This window comes from Lolium perenne, chromosome 4 (genome assembly GCF_019359855.2).
Source record: "Lolium perenne isolate Kyuss_39 chromosome 4, Kyuss_2.0, whole genome shotgun sequence".
NCBI lineage: Eukaryota > Viridiplantae > Streptophyta > Magnoliopsida > Poales > Poaceae > Lolium > Lolium perenne.
In genome coordinates this window covers 167,777,584-167,796,700 of record NC_067247.2, presented here as the reverse complement: position 1 = coordinate 167,796,700, position 19,117 = coordinate 167,777,584, and the positions used below count along the sequence as shown (strand labels likewise).

Here is a 19,117-nt window from a genome sequence, read left to right as displayed (position 1 = left end):
ACCACAGGAATAAAATTTAGTGGCAAGAATTATTTGACGCATCTCATATACGCCACATAATTCCATTTTGTTGCGAAGCTATTTCCTACTAATGCGAGAGTCTTCTATGTGAAAAAAAAAAACTTGTACCTAGACTCCTTAATCCTTAAGAGCATCTCGCCCCCCAAAGTGATTTAGGGTGTCGGACAAAAAATCATCCCAGTCGCGTGCCCCAAAGGCCATTTTCGTCTGGCGCGGCCCAATATGGTGTCCGGTGCCCCGAGCCCATCCCCGCTACACAGGGAACGCTCCGGGCACGCCGGATACAACGAAGTGCGAGGCCAGGAGACACGAGCCCGACATGTCAGCGGCACATGAAAAATTCCTCCCCCTCTCCCGCCACATCGCGTTTCTCCCACCACGCATTTCTACCCTCCCAACATATTTCACCTCCTATCCCGCCGATTCATTTCTCCCTCCCGCCGTTGCTACTATGTCCCTCCCATCGCCGCTACCCTCTCCCCATCCAGGGCGCCGCCTATAGGTCCCAAAAAATGTCCAAGAAAGCGGCCACCAAGCCGCTGGGCAATGAGACGAAAGGGGCGAAGGCGCAGCTGCAGAAGAAGATGTTGTCGGCGCGCGCGCAGCAGCACCCGCTGGCCGCGTGTATCTCGGCCAACAACGCGAGCCCATGGACTACATCGGCGCCGGTGTACATTCCGGGAGTGTTATCTCCATCGATATCTGGTTCTACAACGGCGGCCCCTCCTCCACTCTCGGGTGCGTGAAGCCAAACTTGTCGCCGCCGTACGAGGATACGCTGCCGCATGGCAGCTTCAACCCCAACGTCGTGTTCTACTCCCTGGCGTACGACCAAGCGCCCCAGCGCGAGCCAGGCCCCGGTGCGGACGACGCCCCGTTCACTGGACGCAGGGGCCCGCTCGAATTCGGGAGCGCCGATGGTGAGGAGGTGGTGGTGGAGGAGGAGGATGAGGAAGGGGAGGAGGAGGAGGGCAAAGAGGGCGAGGAGGGGGTGGCGTCCACAACGGAGCATGCACATCGGGCAGATCACGACGAGGTCCTCGTGATCGACGGGCCTACATCGACTCAGGATGCGCCGTCGGCGTCGCCGTCGCCAACCCCTTCTTGTAATTTTTGCGTCGGTCTGTAATATGATTGCGCGCCCAGTACTTTGATCGCGGCTACTTTGATCTCGTTTGGGGACGCAGCTGGGGAGCGATGTCCCCCAAACGCGGCACGAACAAAACACGTCCCCCAAACGCTTGATCCGGTGTCTTTTGGGGACACTTTGGGGGAACGCGGCTAGAGATGGTCAACCTAATTAGTCTTTCCTCCTCGGAGCATACAAATCACTGCTTCAATTTTTCTTTGATTCGAACATGGAACAGTTTGTCTGCCATGTTCTAGCTAGCTAGCTAGGCATGGTAGCTACCTCGCGTAACACGTGGTAATTGATAATATTATTGAGAGAGTGTGGTTAATTAGCTACATATGGTCTATAAACAAAGAAGGGAAAGCGGTTCTTCCGTTCTTGTCGATCTCATGTGGATCTGTTAGGCACAATCCCACTAGACGATGTCTGATAGGAACGCGTGATTTTTAAAATTTTCTTTTCAAGATACATATGTATGTTCATGCACATGGTGAAGATATAATCGACTACGTAAGCTCGATCCAAATCAGTCCACATGCGTTGATCGGCTGACGTGCTTTTGCTTGATTAGCGTAATCGAATATGTCTGCACATTGAGAACAAGCAAATGCAACCCCCTTTGCCCTATCCCAGGGCTCTCCACGACAGCCCCGTGAAGCGCTCGCGTCAGGCAAATATTTTGGTACTGTAGCAGATGTACTGCCTTGTGAGTTTGTCTCTGTACTGCAGGACAACACGATGTACTGCGAGCGAGGGAAAATAATCTAACAAACCTCCTCTCTTCTTCTCAAGCCCTATTCTCTATCGTCTCACCCTTCCTGGCGGCTGCGGCTACTGGGTGTAGCACGACAAGCGGCAGCCGACGGGCTCATGTGTGGCGACGGGGAACGGCGAACCCTGAGTGACGACGGGGAACGGCGGGCCCTGAGTGATGCCGGGGAACGGCGTTGATCCTGAGTGGCGGTGGGGAAAGGCATGTGTGGTTGGCTTCGTCCATGATGCAGGTACTTCTTGTCGGAGAGCAGCGCGGCGGCGGCAACAAAGGGAGCAACGATGGCCTCGTTTTCAACATGGACGACGCTGAGCGTCCCCCGGGGGATTAGGTCGCGCGATCCCCCGGGTCGCTGGCCGCACGATTAAAGTAGCGGTCGCCGTCTGATTAAAGTGGTCAACATCGTCTCCCTGCTCTCGCCACTGTCCTACAAATTGGTCGCCAGCTTAGCTCCACCCTCATCTTCCTGCACGGAGCGCCCGTGGCGCGTGTGTAGCTCTGCGCGTGTGCGTCCCTCGTCCATGAGCCACGGCCGTCCCTCGTCCATGAGCCACGGCCGTCGTTGGTGAATAAGCCCATCGTAGTGTCGCACCTCGCACGGCCGCTCCCTTGCTGCACCGGCGACGGCTCGTAGCAGCGGCACCCGGCGCTTGTAGCATAGCCGCCGTGCACTTGTAACATCGACGTCGGGCGCTTGTTGCCGGAACCAGAGGCGACGGGAACTGCCGGTGGCGGGCATGCTTCAAGACGGGAGGCGAGCTGCAGCATGGCGGCGCCGGTTTGTAGCTACCGTCCACGCCGTTGGAAGCAAAGCCGCTTGCTGCTCGGAGCATCGCCGGAGGCTGCCGGGAGCAATGCTGGCCGGGGTTTGTAGCACCTCCGGCCTATGCTCGCAGCAACGTCGGGCTACTGTAGCAGCGCCGCCGGCAGCTTGTAGCAGCGCTGTCGGGTGATTGTAGCAGCGCCGCCGACAGCTTGTAACAGCATCGTCGGGTGATTGTAGCAGTGCCGCCGGTAGCTGGTAGCATCGCCGCCGATAGCTTGTAGCAGCGCCGCCACGCTATTGTAGCAGCGCCGCCGGTAGCTTGTAGCACCTGACGGGCGATTGTAGCACCGCCGCCAGCAGCTTGTACCCGGGCCGCCACGCTATTGTAGCAGCGCCACCGTGCTATGGTAGCAGCGCCGCCGGAAGCTTGTAGCATCGGCGCTCACCGATAGCAGCATCACCGTACGGCCATACCAGCACCGCCAGACCTCCTCTCGCAGGGAGCCTCGCAGTGCCGCCGGATACCGCTGCAGCGTCACCGCCTCTAGGACCGGGCTCGCAGCCGTCGTGGTCCATCCCTCAACCGCAGCACCGCCGTCCTCCCGCAACTTGGAAAGAGATATGGGAGGGGCGGAGAATTGTGCGGCAGAGTATGGCGACACGGCGGCGCGCGCTGGAGGAAGAAAAAGCAGCCAATGGCGCGGTGGCTAGGTTGAAGCAGTGCAGCGGCGGGCTCAGTATCGAGCTTGGGGGCGCTTGTGCGGAGCGGATGGAAGCCATGGTCGGGCGAAGCAACAGAGATAGAATGGGGAAAAACGCTGGAGGAAGGAGATGGGGGAAAGGATAACGCACGGGTGGGCCCTATGACCCCGCTGCCTCCCACGTTTTTGGGACACGCGGCCACGAGCAGACCCGGACGATCGCACGACCTGATCCCCCGGGTGATCAGAAGTGTTTTCCTTTCAACATGCGCAGTGTGGTTGGAGCGGCGGCGGTGTTCATTGTTTGCCAGCGCTCCCCGGCGCCGGTGCGGGACCAAGGTGAATCCAATCTCGTCCTCTGACCTATCTTCTTACCCTTTTCTCCATCTCTCCTATCTTTCCATCTCCATCCTTGCACTGACCCTCCCCTTGACAGATCTCGTGTACCACTATTTTTCAGTCGTTGGATGCTTCAGAAGCAAAGGTGGGTGCCAGTTGACTCGATGCTTCAGAGGCAGAGGTGGATGCCAAATTGAACTACAATCTTCTTGATGTGTTCCTGGTACGGATAGTTTTCTTTGATGCTTTTGATCTTAAATTTCTGAATGCTTGTTGATTTCGTTTCCCTTGAAACATTACAGATGGATGTGGCGGTTCTGGACTAAACCATGGAGACATCTCCTTCTGCATTGACATTTATTCTGTTTTTCCTTTTAGATCCAAGGATGTGATTTAAAAGTTAAAACCCTGCACTTTCTATCATTGTACGACAATATGAGACTATCTAATGCCTATAACTATAGTTTTTCATGCAGAGTTGTTTGGTTTTCTTTCTCTTTTACTGGATATTTTTATTCTTGCTATCGCTTATCTTAAGTTACTGCAGGTGGAGCAAGGAGGAACAATCAGCAGATTTAGCATTTATTTTGCTAAAAATGCATGTTATTGTAATTAAAATCAATGTGCCTTTAATCAGCAGGCTATCGTGGATTCCTGGTGGTCTCGTTGAGTCATTGTTGGGCATGGTACGGTAGCCTATTTATAGCATTTAGTTATTTGGTTTGATGTGCGTATTTGAAAATCGGCATCCCAAAACCGGTTTCAGTATTTGCAATTTGCAGCTGGATGATGAAATTTTGCGCATCAAATTGTAGCTCCATTTTGGCTTTCTTGTATCTATAATTGCTGACAAACTTATCCAGGTTGGTAATGTACTTGACATAATATAACTTCAGATAGCTACATCATAAGCTGAGATCTTACCCGTCGCTATAGCATGGGTCCTAGAAGTTGTACATGCATTCTAAAAAAAAATTAGTTCATGGATTATAGTTTTTTTGGCCTAGGATTATGTAGTAAATATTGGTGGCGCTTTCTCTTCTAATGTTACATATATAGCTGGATATAGCAGTGATAGTGTTTCACCTTTTCATTATGCAGATCAGAAATATAACGATTCTTCGTGGATATGTGTTTCTCACAAGCAGTGTGAATTAGTTATTGGAGCCGTAGCATTTTGTGTAGGATTGAACAATGCCCAATGGTTCTATATTTCATTTTTCCTGTCAACATTGAATTTGTGTATAGCTTTTTCTGAATTCAATCTCTTGTTTTTGCTGTTACTGTTGGCACTATATATACAATATAGATACATGATTGTACATTTGTACCTGTTTAATCTGTTTTGGAAAATATGGATTTACACAAATGTTACATTGTTGAATGATCATTTGGAGAATGCTGTTACTGAGATGTGTGAGTAAATAATTACTTGCAGTTTTGTTGTTAATGCTAAATAATCAGTATTACTAACTAGCGTATGCTCTTCACTTGGATAGGCTGGAAGGTTGGCAAATGTCGTTGGATGGTACCACTCACACCCTGGTTATAGATGATGGTTGCCATGCATTGATGTTTCTACTCAGATGCTTCATCATCAGTTTACAGAGCCATTTTTTGTTGTTATCATAGGCTCTGCAAGGACTATTTCTGCTGGTAAAGTGTAAACTGGAGCTTTTATGACATAAACCAAAAATTACAGCCTCCTGACAAGCGTTTGTACGAGCTTCATACCATACCACAAAGCAAGATAGAATATTTTGGTGTTCACTACAAACATGTAACTAGATTAATTTTCAATATTTTCTTTTGCTAAAATATGTGCCTTAGTTCTATTGTAATTGTATTTTTTATTGTAGTACTAATCTTTGGACATAACTTATTTCAAGTCATTCAGGGACTCTCACCTCCTGATCTATTCTATAACAAGTGATGAGTAAACAGGGGTTGTGAGAAAATTTTAATTTAGGTAGGTATTTCCTTCTACAATGATATAGATACGCATCACAGGGCCCATGTCCCCCTCGTTTGTTTTTGGACTGCTATCAAATTAGTGTTTTGTGCTTGCCTTTAGTCCTTTCTCGCGTTTCAGATGTATCTTGATTTACATTACTAGGCTCCATATGTGTCTGTTTGAGTTTGATCTCTAATTCTTTACTTAATTTTGATGTAGGAAAGATTATGTTAGCATCATGTACGGAGAACCTAATGTTTGTGCATTGGCTTCTGAATATGGATCATTTGTTAAATGTTGATCTACGCACCATGTTAGTGTTCGTGCTTTTGCAATGGATGAGGAAAGAGGTACCAGATGAATATGAAATCAATGCTTAAAGGACCGAGATAGTTATGCTTTAGTTTGTTTTTTCTTAGGTTATCCTTCTTTTATTTGCTTTCAGTACTTCTGTATCCAATCTAAACTTCTATTTGCGCCAACTGACACATAGAAATTCAGTTATCTTGTTTACTATCTAATATTAGGAAAATTTCACCATACCACTGCACTGAAAAAGTTACTAAGATGATTAGCTAAAATCTATTATAACTTCACTGCAGTCCTGGAATTTTCGGAGAAATGCCAGAAGAATTAACCACCGCACGCCTTTATAGATAACACTTAATACGGGTAATCAGCTTCAACCATATAGAAAAATTGACTTACTCTCCTACTTTAATGCCTGCATACAACTACTTAAAAGATGGATTGGCTCTCAAATTCACTTTACACCTGCTTCTCTCATTAAGCTGCTCTCTCCTTCTCAAGGTGAGGGGGGTGATTTAAGTCTTCGTCTGGTTTTTTACCGTAAAGAACTTTCTGTGAGCTTCCAACTATGTGAACAATGTTGTGTCGACCAAGTTAGTAGATGTGATGTACATGATCTGTCGGTGCTGAAAACATATGGGTGCTCAACCGAATTTAACATGCTTCATGTTCACCCTACAACAGTTTGTTGGCTGACTTCTTCTCTAGCTGAGGTATTTTTCTCTAGAAATCTAAATTGGAAATTCACGAACAGACTGTATAAAGTAAAATGTAGATGTTACCTGGGTCATGTTTCCCATATTCAAATCCTTACTCAAGGAATTCCTACCTTCACATGTGATCCTTAATCATGGATTTCCCTCATGCATGCTCACATATGTAGTACTCCCTTTATCCAAAATTAATTGACCATATTTGTTTAGACTCGCATGTATCTACACACTAAAACGAGCCTAGTTACACGTGAATGCAGACAAATCTATGTCAATTAATTTAGGAAGGAGGAAGTAGTACAAAACAGTCAAATATTTCATATGCGAAGGTATATAAATTCTTGGATCAAACCCTTTCTATGCACAAGGAGTAAAAAAGTCAGGGGCCATATCCTGTACACCTCATGTAACCAGGGTCATTGTTATGACACGACGAAGAGGCTAAGCACACGCTGGGCGACAGCCGGAGCGGGGCCTCGAGGACTGGGACGGTTGTCGTGGAGGGTGATCTGTACACCACAGCCTCCAAGTAAGAAAAGATATTCAGTAAAGCATCTCTGAAGAATCTGAACTACACTCGTAATTAAGCTAACCATGATTAATTGGTTTAAGGGCATAAGAGGCAGAAGTAGCAGCCAAGAAGGCCGAGCGGCTTTTTCTGAAGGTGAGCATTGATGGGGCACCATACCTCAGGAAGGTCGACCTCTAGACGTACAAGGGGTACAGGTAGCTCAGAGAGGCACTGGATGTGTTCTTCTTTCCCAAGTCTTTTCCTGCCTCCAGGTGCCAGCAACCAGCTTTGATTGAGGTTAATTTTCTCACAGCTTTTACTCTGTAGATATTGCAGCAGGGAAGGATCGAACCATGCATTGGTCTAATTCCCTAATATTAGTTCAGATTGTTGATCATGTGAATCGACCATTTATGATGTGTTTTTTTTCACAAAGGGCCTAGGCCCAGCCGCCGCATAAATTGATGTATCCGGCTCATTTATGATGTGTTATACCTTCTTTTAAGCATGTGAGGTGCATGTATCATACTCTGATGTAATCCTGAATTCCATATAATGCAATCACAATTCAGGTTGATGTATCTTTACCTATCCATATTGTTGCATTCATCGAAGCGACCAACATGGTACTATTTCTTACTACATGGTTTGTGAGTTAGTTGACCATCACGGTGCTCAGATTAGGTAGCCACTGACCAGCGAGGAGGCGCCCCATGGGGCCCCTACCACTAGTATGTATAGTACGCACGACTTTGTTTGCTATCAATAGAAACTAAACTCGCCGTTTGGAGTTGACCAAAACCTACTGAGATTATCTAATCAATCAATCGAGATGATGCACCCCAAGCAGGCGTGCAAGCTATCGATCTAATGCCTCAGCTCGGAAATAAGTGATCCAGTTTTACATAGATATGAATATAAATGTATCTAGATGAATTTCCTGCGTATCTTGACAAGGCTCTGCGTGGAACTTCAGTTTTTTCAAATCCAAAACATATCAATACCATAGTACATATTTCAGTACCGACAAAACAATACTTCAGCTTCTCTCATTTTCCTAGTTTTGACAAAGAAAAGTAGGTTGGACCACGTTTTTCAATATAAAAGAACAGTTCTGATAACACAATTGAAAGTGCATGGAGCCTCCATATGTGGTTTTAGTAATTAATGATAATCCCTGTAAACTAATATTTGCATTGACTTATATTTGTAGGAGTTGTTCATGGGTAATACTTGAACCATATGTTGGCTTCAAGGTTGCAATAAGAAAAAATTAACGAAAGTCAAGTGATAAGTATGTCTTGAAGAAGAAAATTGAGTGAGCTCTCAGGTGTATCTTCAAGACATCAACAAGATAAAGAAAGAAGAAATTGTGTGCAAGTTCAAAATAAGCCATCCCGAGGAGATCATATGCTTGAATCTTGCCATCTATATGGGTGATCACGTATATGTGAAGATGCGCCGAATAGGAGGTTCTCCCATAGTGAATCATGGGAGAGCAATCCACAAGACTTCATCAAGAAAGCACAATCAAGAAAAGCATTCCATCTCGTTGCGGTCAAGATCGTCATCATCAAGCTCAAGTGGAAGACGCAAGGTTGATGTTTGCTCTTGATATGTTTTCTTTCTTACCGGTCTCGTGAGTTAGTTGGGAGGACCGGTTTATAGGATAGTGGTTGTTACTATCAAGAGGGTTCTCGAGTGAGTAACCCGATCATATCGTTCGGAGAGAGCTCAAACCGTTGCATCCTTGCATCATATTTCTTGGTAGTTATTTGGATCTTATCCATGTGGTGTTTTAGAGCTTGTGCTTATAAGCGGAGGATGTATGATAGCCGAGAGGATGTCGGTAAACGACGGAGTTGAAGGAGTTGTTTTTGAATTCGGCATGGCATATTTCATTTTTTTTAATGAGAACGTCATCTCCTTGCTTACCCGCCTGGCCAATGGAAGGAATTAATTACCTTGGTCAGTCAGCGAAAGAAAGAATCTCACCAGTTCATCATCCCAATCCTTCCTATTCTCATGACAAGCTCTAGTTTATCGAAAATGGATTTCGCACAAATAATTGTTGCGTTTTCGATATTTGAGTTTTTCCCGGTTCTTTGTATTGAGAGGTTTCACCTCTAAATTCTTGGAAAAAGCTACCCAACTTGTTCTTAAAATTTTCACTCTTTGTGGGGTATCTCTTGTCATTCTCTTTACAACAAAATTGGTTTCACCTATATCTGAGTTTTCTAACTCAAGTTGTTGCATTTTCCATATTGAAGGTGTTGCCGGTTTTTCTCTTATAGATAGGTTAAACATTTTCCAATTTTTTTATCCTCCATTTTATTACTATGATGGTTCCCTGCATTATCTTGTAGAGTTTATTACTAGCTTCAAAACGAGCCCAAGATCATCAAAATCAGAGTTCGAATGCTCAAGTTATGGTCATTCTTGTTTTGATGTTTCTGCCAAATATCAGGGCCCCTTAGTGCGAGCACTTCCCTTAAGTACCTTAAGCCCAAAAGGCGGATAATCCGGCTCGGGAGGTCCCAAACGGTCATATTCCATTGGGAGGGGGTATATAAGACTCCCTTCTTCCTCCTTGCGCTGATTGCTTCTTCCTCTCTCTCTCTCTCTCTACTTCATTGTTGACCTTGAGAAGTTTTCTCTCCCTCTAATCACTCCATGATTCTTGCACCTATTTGAGGGAAGAGAGAGAGGAGATCTAGATCTACATCTTGACCAATCAAATCCCTCTCTTTGTGAGGGAAATGTACTAGATCTAGATCTTGGAGAATTTTGGTGTTTCTCCTCTTATTTGTTCTTCCTCTCTTACTCCCCCAATAGTATCTTTGTTGAAATTTGAGAGAGATGTACTTCAGCATCTTAGTGGTGTTCTTGCCATTGAATTTGGTGCATCGATTTGTGTTCTCCACGGGGATTCGTGGAAGTGAAAGCAAGAAAGTTGTTACTCTTGGGTTCTTGGAACCCTAGATGGATTTGAGGATTTTGTGGTGATTTGTTGGGAGCCTCCGGTTAAGTTGTGGATGTGTTCCCCAAACTTTATGTAAGGCACGGTTCCCGCCTCGAAGGAAATCGCTTAGAGGAATCGTGACGTAGGCCTTTCTGGTGAGGGTCATCGGAGAATAAGGTGAGGCCCTTGTGGCGCTCGGTGTGTGGTGTGACTATCGCATCTTGGTGTGACTAAGCAACCGCACCTCTCCAACGGAAAATAGCACTCGGAAGAGTGTGAACTTCGGGATAAATCATCGTCTCCCGCGTGTCTCGGTTATCTTTATACCCAAGTTCTTTACATATGAATTTAAATTTGTGACCTTTGTGCTTGAAGATATATACATGTATATATATGTATATATATATACCAGCACTATTCTGCAACCGGTTGCAGAATAATATTCTGAGCACCGACTTGAACTTCTCTGGACACAAGGTTGAACTTCCTGGATAAGAGGGTTCACCTTTCTGTCGGAACTTACCTGAACTTCCCATTTTCTTCAGAGCTACTGATTATGCTACGGATTTCTCAACCATTTGGCGAAAATGTGCAAATGATATACCGTTGGATAGATAATGAAAAACCGCAACTTTTTCATGTTCACAACTTTCGCAGATTATGCACGGTTTAAATTTAATTTTGAAAATACGAAAACGTTTCTATATGGCCAGAAAACGAACTTTTAGTTCAATTTTCGATTCACTTATCCAAAATGTTCAAATGATATACCGTTGGATAGATAATAAAATTGCGCAATTTTTTCATGTTTTACGTTTTTTCAAAATCCTCACAGTTTTTGAACAATTTTGAAAATACCAAAATTCGGATGTACTTAAAAACGAGCGGACAGTAATTTGGAGGATTTGTTTCAACCGTTTGTCGGAATGATGCAAATGATATGGCGTTGGAAAGCTATGGACTAGGCGCAACTTTCTAATTCCAGTTGTTTTCTCTAATTCCTTGCAGTTTAAGAGAATATCTCGAATTACTGTCCGCCCGTTTTATGTGACGGGCACCGAATAATTGTCCCGCGATTTCCATGCGGTATGTTTAAACAATGGAGATGATATACGGTTGGAAAGGTGTTAAAATGGCGCATATTTTTCATATCTATCATTTTTGCCAAATCCGAACGGTTTGAAACTAATTTTAGAAGTTTTGAAATCATATTTCCGGTATATTTTGTGGGATAACGATTTGAATTTGGTGGATTAGATCCATTTATTTGTTGTAAAATGTTGTAGGTGATGAAATTAGACATAAACTCTAACATATAAAGAGTTTGGTGACAATGATTGAAGTGGTTGGTGATCAAATCGATGAGATTTGGACAATAGATTTCCGCCCCATAAAAACAGAGCACTAAACTTCCCTCAACACGAACTTGTACTTTTCGGGAAATGCGGTTGTACTTCTCGGTGCGGTTTCATGAATGTGATCAGTAAAATAGCTATAATTTTCTCGTAGTTCATGTAATTACCGCTTGTACTTCATGTAGTCTATGCTTGTACTCGAAATCACTACTTGAACTTTCTCGCGGATGACGTTATCATTTTGTTTTTTCTACATTTGGATTTTGCCGGTTTTCTTATACTTCCTATATTAAGTGTGTGTACTGCTTATGTCGAATGGTTGTACTTCTTGTATTCAAGTATGTGAGCTTCCTCACGGGTGGTGGTATTATTTTGTCTTTTCTACATTTAGATTTCGTCTGTTTTCTTGTACTTCCTATATTAAGTGGGTGTACTGCTTATGTCGAATGGTTGTACTTCTTGTAAAAAAGTATTTGAACTTTTCTTGTGGGTGGTGGTATTTTTTTTTACATTTAGATTTTGTCGGCTTTCTCGTACTTCCTGTATTAAGTGGGTGTACTCCTTAAGTCGAATAGTTGTACTTATCGTAGTCAAGTATTTGAACTTCCTCGCGGGTGGTGGTATTATTATTTTTTCTCTACATGTGGATTTTGTCGGTTTTCTTGTACTTCCTACATTAAGTGGTTGTACTGCCTATGTCGAATGGTTGTACTTTTTGGCGCTGTTTCACGAAAGTGTTCAGTAAAACAACTATAATTTTCTCGTATGGTGTCCGTCTGAACTTCCTGCGACATGTCCTTGTACTTCTTGTCCTTCGTGGTTGTACTTCCCGGAAATGTTTTGACACTAGTGTGTTTTACAAAAAAAATTAAACATGTGTGCTTCTGCGTGGTAATTTTAGATTGTCCATACACTTTATTTAAGAGATTCTGCACTTCCCGGATCTTAATATTTGAACTTCCCAACATTCCTATGTGAACTTATGTGGGCGTACTTTCTTTGGACAATATTAATTCATGTAATTACCGCTTGTACTTCCTGTAGTCTCCGCTTGTACTTCCTCGCAGATGATGGGATTATATTGTTTTACCGACATTTGGATTTTCTTGGTTTCTTGTACTTCTTATATTAAGTGAGTGTACTTCTTATGTCGAATGGTTGTACATCCCGTCGTCAAGTATTTGAAATTCCTCGCGGATGGCAGTATTATTTTGCTTTTTCTACATTTTGATTTTGTCGGTTTTCCTGTACTTGTTATAATAAGTGGGTGTACTGCTCATGTCGAATAGTTGTACTTCTCATCTTCAATTATTTGAACCTTATTCATTCATTTTCCAATTTATTTGACCTCCAATCCGGCCCTTGACTTTGAGTGATTATCGTTGCATTGGAACAATAAACTCACATGATATTCAAAAATATATGACCTTTTCAATATATGGTAATTGAACTTCTCACTTATTTTTCTATGTGTTGTCTATAGACACATACATGTACTTCCTTAATAAAAGCATTTGTCGGCTAGTAGTGACTAATTAGTGCGTTCCTAGTCGAACATGACATATACATGCACTTTTTGAATCAAACAACCGTACGTCCTAAACATGTGGTCTTGTACTTGGAGACGCCACGATGTTAATTTTCCTAGCGAACATTTTAATTATTTTTTCTTATTTTTCGAGAGGTAGTGTCGCAGGGGCTAGTACATGTTAATACAACAAAATGGAAATATATTTTCATAGTATCGGGCAGCACAAATTGTTGCAAGGGCATTACAAGCAAAATAACAACAAGTTTTCATTATGCGTCTTGATCTTTTATTTCTTTGCCAAATGCATCAAACTTTAACAGAGGAATTGCATCTAGAAAATTCAATAAATTAATAAATCCCAGGCTATATCCGAACACCTCAGGAAAATGTTTTGTGGAAGAAATCTGTGCACGGAGCCGTCGGCGCGAGCAAAGTCCGTGGAGAATCTCCCACTGACGGCGCGCTGAAGCCTAGAAAAATAAACAGGGAAATTTAGAAAAATAAACAGGGAAGAAATTCCCCAATCCCAATGGTGGAATGCGCTAGCGTGTAGTATTTCACAAAATGAGGAGCTTGAACTTCCCATCGTTTTATTAGTGTATCACCTGTGTATAGATAATTGCTGAATATGTGCAGTTTCCAAAATTGAAAACATGCACTGCAGGGATTCGCGTTTGTACTTCTAACCAGTCTATTTCGCTTTATATTTTTTTCTGAAACTGCACTTTTGTGCTGAATCTATCTAAACTGTCCAAGCACTAGACAGTATAGACGTATAAGTCAGCATCGCAGTGGCAGCCTGTGCAAGAGCAAGGCTTAGTGAGCCGGGCACCAAGGTCCATTCCTACACGCGCATCCTCCGAGGAACAATGGAGCGGTGCTGCCGGAAGAGGTCGTAGCAGGAAAAGAGCCTGGGATGCAGTATGTACGTGTGTACTGCTTGCACCTCCATAGTTCTCTTTACATGTACTTCTTTTCTCAATACACCTGTGTTGCGCCCCGAACATAATCGATTTTGTGCAGCAAAAGCAAAAGCCCAGCTCAAAGACTCGCGGTCGTGGCCGACACGCTCCTAGGCACCGCCGCAGGGAGGAGAGGGGCGTAGGAAGCAGCCACACGGAGCAGCACTGGGAACCCGCATGGCGTGGGAAAGGAAGGGCTCGTGGTCGGGAGGTCGACCTTGGGATGGAGGAAGAAAGGGTGGCCGTGCTTGGGGTGTCGGACCTTCCGGTGTTGGCTCTCGGACCTCTGGACTGTGGCGCGTGGACTACCCTGCCGCGGCGTGGGTACACAGGACACCGGCCGGCAGAGGGAGCTTGCCTGCTGGAAAAAGCAACAAACATTAACTGTGACTCCTGCGCACACACGCATTCATAGTGACACATAGATCCCGCGGCGATTGAATGTACAGCCCGACTGATGGTGGCGACAGAGAGGAGTCTCCGGGAAAGGCGGCGACCATCCAATAGCTCAGGCATTTGGGCGAAACACGAACAGAACGCCATAAAGTTGGAGAAGGCTACCACAAGGCAACCCTTCTACATCGAACCAACAATTGGAGGAAGGCTACCACAAGAGTATCCTCCTCTAGACTGATTGGTCACCGGGAAAAATTGCGCGCTGCCTGGACATGTACAGGACTCTCTCCCAGCAGAAACAAAAATAAAACAACAAAATACTGAAAATAGCTGAAAGAGGCTGTGTTGTACGACTAACATCTCATCTGAAAAAACGACATGCAATTGTAATCCCCTGACTATGTATTTCTGGTGTATGCGAACATGGCTTCTCTTAAAACCTATGTAGACCGATGGGGAATATTTTAGGCATGCACACACGCCGCGACCTGAGAGAGCAACCTCCAGGGAAAGCTCGAGCAGCCGGCACCGGCAAACAGCTCCGTGCACTTCACCCAGGAATCTACTGCTTCTTGTGGTGTCCTTTTTCCAGCTAATGCCTTTTATCGCAAGACAAGTACACAACAATGCCTATCAGAAGTACAAGCCGGAGACTAACATAAGTTCAGGTCTAAGAAACAAAATTAGTCTCCGCAATTTGGAAATAGCGATCTCCAAATTTAGATATGTGCTCCCAAATGTACTGCCCTACAACATCCTAGGTGTTGGCAAGACGATGTATCATGGATAAGTGGAGTTACAGAAAAACTGCAAAGCCTCAACCACGGAGAACACCAAACTCCACAGCCGGCGGCTAACATCCACAAACTTATGCACGTACTTCTGTTTAACGAAACAATGTGCTGCCTCTATAAACTAAAGTGACCTGTTGTAGATAGAAAAAAAAGAGAATATGCAGCATCTTGAGCAGTAGAGAACAACATCAGTTCCGTGAAGCACCACAGACCATAACCAGAGAAAAAGAGCACCAGAGAACAACAGCACTCCCGCGTTAGCAGCAACAGCAGTAGGGACGCGCAGTGGCGGCCGGCCAGCGCGCGGAAGATACACGCGAGCTGTTGTACGGGGAATATGGAGTAGCCGGCCGTCAGCCAGGGAAGCCGCAGAATGCACCAGAGCACCTGGGATGCGTCTATTCCGGCAGCGACACTACACACGATAAAGGGTGCTGCCGGCGGCCGCGAATCCAGGGCGCCGCGGGGGCTGCAGGCGGCAAGGAATCCGGGGCGAATCGAGGGCTGCAGGCGGCAAGGAATTCGGGGCCAAGCAGGGGCTGCAGGCGGCGGAGAATCCGGGATGGCGCAGGTGCGGGCGGCGGGGACTCCGAGGTGGCGCGGCGGCTGCCGGTAGCGGGGGCGCTCGCCGGCGGCGGGAGCCAGGGAAAGCGGTGGATGCAGCCCAATCGGGGTAGTTGGATGCGGGAGCGATTGGTGTGTGCGCCCTAACAACAGACACCGTTTTTTCTCCTGGCCGCTCGCCTATATACAGTCAGATGCTCAGAATAATATTCTGAGCACCAGTTTCAGAATAGTTTTTACGTACACTAGTTCTTTACGTATAAATATGCATGTATTTTGTATATATAGTGCAAACTATGGGTGTATTTAATTTTTTTTCACTAAAGTTGGTATGGAGTATCTTAGATACAATATACGAACATGCTCAAATTGATAAAGTGTCATATATACTTTTTTATGATCGTATACGAGAGATGGGTGTAGTTACACCATGGAGTAGGAAGTATTTATCCTATATATATATATATATATATATATATATATATATATATATATTAAATATAGTTGTTTATCTTACTTAGCATAAGTTGTTGGTGCACATAGGTGAACTATAGTATATAGATTTTGGGCTTGATAAAGTAAACACTAGTTTTATTCCCCATTTGTTAAGCCCATCTAGGAAAAGTTTGAAAACCGCCTATTCATCCCCCCTCCTTTTAGGCGGCATTTGTGTGCTTTCAACAATGGTATTAAAAACTGCAATATTTGTTAGAGGCAAACACAATAAAGTACGTTAAACTATAGTATTTTTATAAACCAAAGTAAAGTGAGAAAACTTTAAAATATGTTGATACCAAACACACCCTGAGTCACTTACTTTCATTGAAACTGAGGTTGTATATTTTCTCTCTCTTTTCTAAGGAACTCGTGAGCTCTATTGGTTAGGCAATAGAATTTTTTTTTTGCAGGAATAGGCAATATAATTCTTACAATCATCACTGATCTCCTCCTCTTTCCTAAGTGCGCTAAGACATGTGCTACTCTATTGCTCACGCGGTTCACTTTTGCATCTATAATATGTTGATAGATCTCCGGCCAGTACGTAACTCCTTTGTCTCATTATAGATGCTCCATCTCAGCTATATATCCTGGTGTCCATTAGAGAGGGTTTGCACCACCTGAATACAATCATATTCTAGTGTTCCAGCCTTGCATTGCGTGTTGATCACATGGTTTATTCCCACCAAACAAGCCTGAGCTTCGGCCTCGACGGCTCGGGACACCATGGGACAAATTACCATTATGATAGAATCACATGGCCACGGTAATCCCGTATTACAATACCGAACCCTGCTCTCATGGTGTTGATGTCCCACCATGTTGACATTTACCTTAATTAAGACCTTTTTTGTTCTTTCTATAGCTGCGATTGGAGAGCCAATTGGCATGTTTGGCCAAAGATACATATAAATGTATCTAGGCGCATTTCAGTTTTTAGATACATCCGTATCTAGACAAACCTTTGTTTGTAACTTCATTTTTTCTTGAATCCAAAGGATATCAGTACCACTAATTATGTTACTCACATTTTCCCAGTTTTTTAAAAAAGGAGGGGTGGACCACTTCAAAGAGTTTTGGTAATACAATGTATTCAAAACTTTTGTTAGAAGCAAACACATAAAAGTATATGGTAAACTTAGTATTTCTATAAACGAAAGTATTGGGGGAAAAGTTCAATGTTTTCCTACCAAACACGTCCTATGTCACTTATTTTTGAACGAATGTTGTATATGTTCTCTCCCTTTGTTCTATCTGTAGCTGAAATCGTAGAGCCCATTTGCATGCTTGGCCGAAGATAGAGCTAAAAGCCAAATAACTGTCCATAGCACGATCAAATCTTCAATTGATCATCGCTAAGAATAAAGAGGAAGCAGATGAATAAAAAGCAAGTGGATCCAGATAATATATGTATGCAGATATATATCGTCGTAAAAAAAAAGTGCATATCGCGTACAATGATACTACCTCCGTTCCAAGAAACAAGACGCACGTGTATTCCAAGACGAACTTTGACCATAAAAATTAAACAACAAAATCTTGATTATATTATATGTAATTTGTATCGTTAGATTCATATTGAAAAGTACATTCTAATAATACTAATTTTGTATGAACAATTTTTATATATTTAAAATAATTTTTTATCAACAAAAAACACGTAAAACATTATTTCTTAAATCGAAGGGAGTATATTTCAAATACAGTAGTCTACACGGTTGAATACCTGGGATGTACCTGAGGCTAGCCATAGTGCTAGTATCATAGCTAGTATCATGCACATTGGTCCCACAAAAATACTGATGTGGCAGCTAATTAAGTAGGAGAGAGGAGATTAGAGTATCATAGGTAGACACCGTATCATAGCGCAAATAACGAGAAAAATTAATGCTAAACAAATATTGTACACAAATTTGCATTGAAATTCTAAAAAACAATAAATATAGCATGATTATGATACTACTTCATGATACTACCCACTATAGAGATAGTATCATGCAGTAGTATCATATGCATGATACTACTACATGATATTTACCAGTATGACCAGCCTGAGGAGGCAGGAAAGGATCAATGGAGATAGATATCCGCACCAACAATCAACATACACTAGTAGAAACAAGGGCTTTGGTTTTTTGCCCCAGATGTCATTTGCACCGGATTTGGCACGAACCGGTGCTAAAAGGGGTCATTAGCACCGGTTCGTGGGGAGCAGCCGGCCGAGGGACCTTTTGCACCGGTTCGTGTTACGAACCGGTGCAAATGATCTATCTTTTGCACCGGTTCGTAACACAAACCGGTGCAAAAGGTTCGTCGCCAGGCACGTGTCAGCCGAGGAACCTTTAGCACCGGTTCGTGTTACGAACCGGTGCAAAAGATAGACCATTTGCACCGGTTCGTAACACGAACCGGTGCTAAAAGGTCCCCAGCCCTATTTCAGCTCAGCTACCGGCCAAACAGCCCACTCACTCCATTTTTGCTAGGAGAAGGTGTGTGTGTTGAGTGCTAAGTTGCTTCTCTTTGGCATGCACATAAGGTGCTCGATGAAATGTGTGAGAGAGTGATGCCGCTTGATTTTACACCCAACAAAAATGAGATGAGGTGCCGGAGCGACACTTAAGCTTTCTCCTCTTTCTTTCCTCCTCGATCAAGGTTTAAGCAACAACTTAACCCTTTCATTTGTACGGTGCTAATTTCCACTATTTATAAATATTATGATGTTTTGTAATTGTTTATTGATAAACTTAATTAATTATTTGATGTAGATGAACCGGCGGCAATGGATGTACGTTGACCGACGTCTACCCGAGTTCAGATCGGGCCTGGAAGAATTTATC

At 43.9% G+C, this 19,117-nt stretch overlaps 1 long non-coding RNA gene across 2 annotated transcripts; it reads left to right on the top strand.

Annotated features, from left to right (window-relative positions):
* The first annotated feature begins 3,651 nt into the window (after positions 1-3,651).
* LOC127294775 (uncharacterized) lies at positions 3,652-7,781 on the top strand. Of its 2 annotated transcripts, XR_007847016.2 has the most exons (5): positions 3,652-3,731; positions 3,829-3,954; positions 4,034-4,417; positions 5,231-7,236; positions 7,320-7,781. It is a non-coding gene; the product is annotated as an uncharacterized lncRNA (long non-coding RNA). The 2 variants fall into 2 exon arrangements; XR_011743016.1 differs by having other exon boundaries at positions 4,034-7,236.
* The last annotated feature ends 11,336 nt before the right edge of the window (positions 7,782-19,117 follow it).